Raw genomic sequence first — 7,685 nt, 5'->3', positions numbered from 1 at the left:
CTTTTTATTATTTACCGTTATTTTCTATCTGTCTATCCATTGCCAGACGCCTTAATCCCGTATGGGGCGGCCTCAAACAAATCGCCTCCATGTCACCCTATCCCCCGTCATTTCATTGCCCTGCTCCCAGCTCACCCCCCCCCTTTCTCATATACCTCTCCACTCCATCCTTCCGTCTCATCCTTGGCCTCCCCCTTCCTCTCCCCCTCTCCACCTCACTTACATACACTCTCCTCGTTAGTCTTTCATATACCTCTGCACTCCATCCCTCCATCTCATCCTTGGCCTCCCCCTTCCTCTCCCCCTCTCTTACATACACTCTCCTTGTTAGTCTTTCATATACTGCCCATACCCACCTCACTACTGCCCATACCTACCATCTCAACTATCTATCTATTCATCCGTTTATCACTCCATCTATCAGTCTATATATCTATCTGTCTCCATCCGTCTGTCTGTCTGTCTGTCTCTCGCTTGAATACGATCCTAGTAAAAAAATAAAATGAAATGATATGAAAAAATTACCATAAACTCTGTCCCTACTTACTAACGACCCCCCCCCCTCTCTCCCTCCTCCTCGTAGCATCGTTTATTTTGCTGTTTATTTTCCCTTGCTTTATGGGGCCGTTACAACTCAAGCACCGTGTTTTTAATCAGGGGAGACAGAGAGACACCAGACGATTTTATTGAGCTCACACACACACACGCACACACACACACACACACACACACACACACACACACACACACACACACACATACACACACACACACACACACTGAAATTTTGAAAGATGAATGCAAGGCCGTTTTACACCCACCCACACACACACACACACACACACACACACATTGAAATTTTGAAGGATGAATGCAAGGCCGTTTTACACACACACACACACACACACACACACACACATTGAAATTTTTGAAGGATGAATGCAAGGCCGTTTTACACACACACACACACACACACACACACACACATTGAAAATTTTAAAAGATGAATGCAAGGCCGATTTACACACACACACACACACACACACACTCACACACACACACACTCACACACACACACACTCACACACACACACACACACACACACACACACACACACACATGGACATTTTGAAAGATGAATGTAAGGCCGATTTACACACACACACACACACACACACTAAGGGGATGTGTGTTTATTTTATTATATTTATTTATTTATAAGATTTTTTTCAGAATAAAACGAAGATATTATAGATAGATATGATAGATAGATAGACAGATAGATATAAATAGATATGCCTGTTTAATGTTGTAGATGTATGTGTGTGTGTTTGCGATGAGTGAATTAGGCCTCTCTCTCTCTCTCTCTCTCTCTCTCTCATATTTTGATTATTCAGTTACCTGTGTAATTTGCCTTGTAATATAGGTGATGACGATGATGATGAGGGTGATGAAAAGATTTGTGGTGATGATGATGATGAGGAGGAGGATGGTGGTGGAAATTATTGTGGTGATGATGATGATGATGAGGGTGGTGATGATAATATTTGTGGTGATGATGATGATGATGAGGGTGGTGATGAAAAGATTTGTGGTGATGATGATGATGATGATGAGGGTGGTGATGATAATATTTGTGGTGATGATGATGATGAGGATGGTGGTGGAAGTTATTGTGGTGATGTTGATGGTGATGAGGGTGGTGATGAAAAGATTTGTGGTGATGATGATGATGAGGAGGAGGATGGTGATGAAAATTATTGTGGTGATGATGATGATGATGATGAGGATGGTGGTGGCAATTATTGTGGTGATGATGATGATGATGAGGGTGGTGATGAAAGTTATTGTGGTGATGTTGATGGTGAGGGTGGTGATGAAAAATATTGTGATGATGATGGTGATGAGGGTGGTGATGAAAGTTATTGTGGTGATGATGATGATGATGAGGGTGATGATGAAAGTTATTGTGGTGATGATGGTGATGATGATGAGGGTGGTGATGAAAGTTATTGTGGTGATGATGGTGAGGGTGGTGATGATAATATTTGTGGTGATGATGATGATGATGGTGAGGGTGGTGATGAAAGTTATTGTGGTGATGATGATGATGATGATGAGGGTGGTGATGAAAGTTATTGTGGTGATGATGATGATGAGGGTGGTGATGAAAATTATTGTGGTGATGATGATGATGATGAGGGTGGTGATGATAATATTTGTGGTGATGATGATGATGATGAGGGTGATGATGAAAATTATTGTGGTGATGATGATGATGATGATGAGGGTGATGATGAAAATTATTGTGGTGATGATGATGATGTGGGTGGTGAGAAAATTTGTGATGATGATGATGATGAGGGTGGTGATGAAAGTTATTGTGGTGATGATGATGGTGATGAGGGTGGTGATGATAATATTTGTGGTGATGATGGTGATGAGGGTGGTGATGAAAGTTATTGTGGTGATGATGATGGTGATGATAATTGCACTCTCTCTCCTGGCCAATTAACCCCCCTTGACCTGACCACCCCCCTCCCCTCCCCCCTCACCAGTCCTTTGCCATTTAGTGCTAGAAAGGTCACACATTCTCTCTCTCTCTCTCTCTCTCTCTCTCTCTCTCTCTCTCTCTCACACACACACACACACACACACACACACACGAGAGAGAGAGAGAGAGGGGAAATTTGATTTGGGTTATAGGAGCCGGGAGTGTATTCTAGTTGGCTAAGGAGGCTCCCTAACACCTCTTCCGTAGCGATTTATTTTTAGGTATGGCTAGTTAATATCCCTTTGTACGTTATTTAAGCGGAGTTTGGCGATACTGAAAGGATTTATATAGCACGGAAAAGGGCAGTGAGGTGTAATAATCAAAATAAATCGCCTAGGAAAAGGCGTTAGGGAGCTTGTTAACGCGTCTAGAGTCACTCACACAGGTAGTCAGCATTCCTACCTTCCAATTAACCTTATTATCGTTAGTAAAGGAAGCTCCCTGACACCTTCTCCTAAGCGATTTATTTTATTACACCTTACTGTCCGAATTTAGCATTTCCAGCCTCTATGCCCATACCAGGAATATTCTTAAATCCTCTCCCTAAGTGATTTATTTTGCTTATTACACCTTGATAGTCTTGTGTGTTATTTGTGTCGTTTTCGGTGTCGATAGTTTGCCGTGTGATGAATAATTCGCCCAGGCAAAGACGATACGGAACATTACTATTAATACGCTAACTCGCTGTATAAAAAGTGCTACGGAATATTATACACATACATACACACTTACACATGCAGAAAAAGGCGCGCACACACACACACACACACACACACACACACACACACACACACACACACACACACACACACACACACACACACACACAAGCACACTTACGCAGATACAAACACACACACACACACACACACACACACACACACACACACACACACACACACAAAAGAGAGACGCACACACACAAGCACACTTACGCAGATACAAGCGCGCACACACACACACACACACACACACACACACACACACACACACACACACACACACACACACACGGAAACACGCTCGCCAAACCATCCCCCCAGCCAGCCAAGCAGCTTGCCTTCCTCCCCTTCAATATAACCAGTATCTGTGCCTTCGTTATTACACGCTACTACGCTTAACACATGCTGCCTACACCCCCCCCCCTGCTGCTAACACCCCCCTCCTTCCTCTAACACCTTCCCTAACTCATCGTCTAACTCTCTCTCCTGTCCTAACACGCCTCCGTCTGACATTGTTCCTTTCCATCCTTTCGTCATCTAACACCCATCTCATCCTGTCACCCCATCGCCTCCCCTCTCACCCCCCTCCCTCTAACACCCTTTCCCCCCCACCCTCCTCCTGCCTCTGACACCCGCCTAACACCCCTCTGTCTAACACCCTCCCTTTTCTCCCCTCTAACATCCCCTTATCCTAACACCACGCCCCTCCACTATCTTTTAACACCCCTCCACCCACTAACACACCCCACCCCCTCTCTAACACACCCCTCCCCCACTAACACACCCCACCCTCTCTAACACCCAACCCCCTCTCTAACACACCCCACTCCCCACTAACACACCCCACCCCCTCTCTAACACACCCAACCCCCTCTCTAACACACCCCTCCCCCACTAACACACCCCACCCCCTCTTTAACACACCCCTCACCCCCCTCTAACACCCCACCTCACCTTCCTAACACCGGAGTGAGATCAGTCTATAAATGATGCGAGAGAAAATCAGCTTAGATAGGTAGATAGTTATGGAGATTAGTAGTAGTAGTAATAGTAGTAGTTGTAGTAGTAATAATAGATGTAGTTGTAGTAGTAGTAGTAGTAGTAGTAATAATAGTTGTAGTAGTAGTAGCAGTAGTAATTGTTATAGTAGTAGTAGTAATAGTTGTAGTAGTAGTAGCAGTAGTAATTGTTATAGTAGTAGTAGTAATAGTTGTAGTAGCAGTAGTAATAGTTGTAGTAGTAGTAGTAATAATAGTTGTAGTAGTAGCAGTAGTAATAGTTGTAGTAGTAGCAGTAGTAATAGTTGTAGTAGTAGCAGTGGTAATAGTTGTAGTTGTAGTAATAGTAGTAGTAGGAGGAAAAATAATAGTTGTAGTAGTAGTAGTTGTAACAGTAGTAGTTGTATTAGCAGTGGTGATTGCAGTGGTGGTGATTGCAGTAGTAGCAGCAGTAGTAATAGTTGTAGTAGTAGTAGTAGGAGCAGTAGTAATAGTAGTAGTAGCAGTAGTAATATTTGCAGCAGTAGTAGTAGTAGTGGTAGTTGCAGTAGTAGTAGCAACAGCAGTAATCAATCATTTAATCAGTCAGTCTTTATTTTGTACCTCACGATACATAAAATAAAATACAGTAAACAATTGACGTTAAAGAAGGATTTACCCTACAATACATATCACCTTAACAACCAGACGAGTGGATCCAATTTCACTGATTAAAAAAAGACTAAAACCCGTATATACAATTTGCATACAAACACGTACGGTATATGAGAGAGGGTGTGTGTGAACTGGGAGCAGCTGAAATGGCGGGAGACTGGGTGACGTGGAGGCGATTTGTTTGTGGCCACCCCGAATAAGGGATGAAGACGTCTGGCAGTAGATAGGTAGATAGGCACACACAGTATAAATAGTTCTCCGTGTTACTCGAAATCTACATTACCTCTACACTGCTTATTTCCTCACGTTTTTGCATCCCTTGAATTCTAGTATTTATAATGTCCAAATATTTATCCTGTAAATCTGTGTCATATTTATCATAAAAATAATTCAATAAATGAGGAACATGGTGGTCGTAGGACTGATAAAATAACTTAAGAACCACATTATTCTTCCTGCTTAAGACTTACAATAGTGTTAAGTATAAGTAGTGCAGCTGCCTTGGATTTACTTGGAATATTTATTACTCGTGGCTCTATATATTTTCAAGCTTGTAAATACTATCTGTCTATCTGTCTATTGGCAGACGCCTTAATCCCACAAAGGGTGGCCGTAGACAAATCGCCTCCATGTCGCTCTGACCCCTGCCATTTCACTGCCCTGCTCCCAGCTCACACACCCTTCTCTCATATACTCCACTCCATCCCTCCATCTCATCCTTGGCCTCCCCTTCCCTCTCCCCCCCTCTACTTCATTCACATTCACTCTCCTCGTCAGTCTCTCACCCTCCATCCTCTCCACATGGCCAAACCACCTCAGTGTGTTCCTCCTAACGCTTCCTGTCACAACCCCCCTCCCTCATATACCTCTCCACTCCATCCCTCCATCTCATCCTTGGCCTCCCCTTCCCTCTCCCCCCCTCCGCCTCATTCACATACACTCTCCTCGTCAGTCTCTCGCTCGCCGTTTCATGTTACCGTGAGATATAACAATTTTTGATTTATTTTTGTTCATTCTTATATTTCCACTATTAATATCATCAGCACTGTAATAGTTATCTAATTGTAGTACTATTGATGGTAGTAGTAGTAGTAGCAGCAGCAGTAACATCATTATTATTGTTATTATTATTATTATTATTATTATTATTATTATTTATTATTATTATTATTGTTATTATTATTATTATTATTATTATTATTATTGTTTCATCTTACAACCCCAAGGCAGCCCCACAGCAGTTTCCTTCAGATTTATTGAAATATTATCTATGTACAGTTTAAAAAGTAAAGGAGAAAGAACACCTCCCTGCCTCACTCCTTTATTAACTGTATAACACATTCCTTTACACCTGCAACCTGTCTATCTATCTATCTATCTGTCTATATTGCCAGACGCCATAATTCCGTAAGGGGTGGCCATTTGACTCTGAGTTATTTGTTTTACGGGGAGGGGCACTAACCCTCCACCAACCCACTTGTTGACACGTAGGGAACACGTATGGTTTGGTTATATGGTTACCACCCAGCGTTGTAAATGGTTTCTTGGCTTACAGGAAACCATTTGGCTTGTCACTCAATGTAAAGCCACCTGTAAAGGAAAGAAAAGCAATAAGAAGTGACAGGAAAGATGGGAGAAATAGGAAGAGAGGAGGGCAGGCACAGAAAAAGAATGATAAAGGCAATGGAAGAAGTAGGCAGCATTACATCAAGTGAGTGGATGATGGTGAGGAATAGGAAGAGAGGATGGCAGGCACAGAAAAAGAATGATAAAGGCTAAGGAAGAAGTAGGCAGCACTACATAAAGTGAGTGGATGATGGTGAGAAATAGGAAGAGAGGAGGACAGGCACAGAAAAAGGATGATAAAGGCTGAGGAAGAAGTAGACAGGACTACATCAAGTGAGTGGATGATGGTGAGAAATAGGAAGAGAGGAGGGCAGGCACAGAAAAAGAATGATAAAGGCTAAGGAAGAAGTAGGCAGCACTACATCAAGTGAGTGGATGATGGTGAGAAATAGGAAGAGAGGAGGACAGGCACAGAAAAAGAATGATAAAGGCTAAGGAAGAAGTAGGCAGCACTACATCAAGTGAGTGGATGATGGTGAGAAATAGGAAGAGAGGAGGGCAGGCACAGAAAAAGAATGATAAAGACTAAGGAAGAAGTAGGCAGCACTACATTAAGTGAGTGGATGATGGTGAGAAATAGGAAGAGAGGAGGGCAGGCACAGAAAAAGAATGATAAAGGCCAAGGAAGAAGTAGGCAGCACTACATCAAGTGAGTGGATGATGGTGAGAAATAGGAAGAGAGGAGGGCAGGTGATTTCTTATATATCGCCTTAAAATTAATGTTAATTCAGGGCAAACTCCTCTCTCCAGTAAAACATGACTCAGTATAAAATGATAACCTCCATGAAAGCAGTGTAGGATGTTCTGCCTCTATTTCTATAAGACCTAATGCTTTCCCTGAACCAACAAGCATCTCCTGTAGACATTTGAGTACAGAATCTACATTGTCTAGTCATAAAACACTTTCGTTTAAGTTCTGAAAATATTAGAAGACAAGATGGAGCCATTACGGGTGTATAGTTAGCGGAGTCTGCTGCCTTGCCCTTCAGATCTGTTATTACGGGGGTGACAGGGCTACTTGGGGGCGTTTTTGTCTACGGCCACCCTTTTGCGGGATTAGGGCGTCGGGCTAATAGATAGATGGATAGATAGATGTCACCCTTTAGCATGTCAGCAGGTATATAACAATG

This window comes from Coenobita brevimanus, chromosome 2, assembly GCF_032717465.1.
Source record: "Coenobita brevimanus isolate Jiangsu-jjx chromosome 2, ASM3271746v2, whole genome shotgun sequence".
Taxonomy (NCBI): domain Eukaryota; kingdom Metazoa; phylum Arthropoda; class Malacostraca; order Decapoda; family Coenobitidae; genus Coenobita; species Coenobita brevimanus.
The sequence above is the reverse complement of the archived record's forward strand: the minus strand, read 5'-3'. Positions refer to the sequence as shown.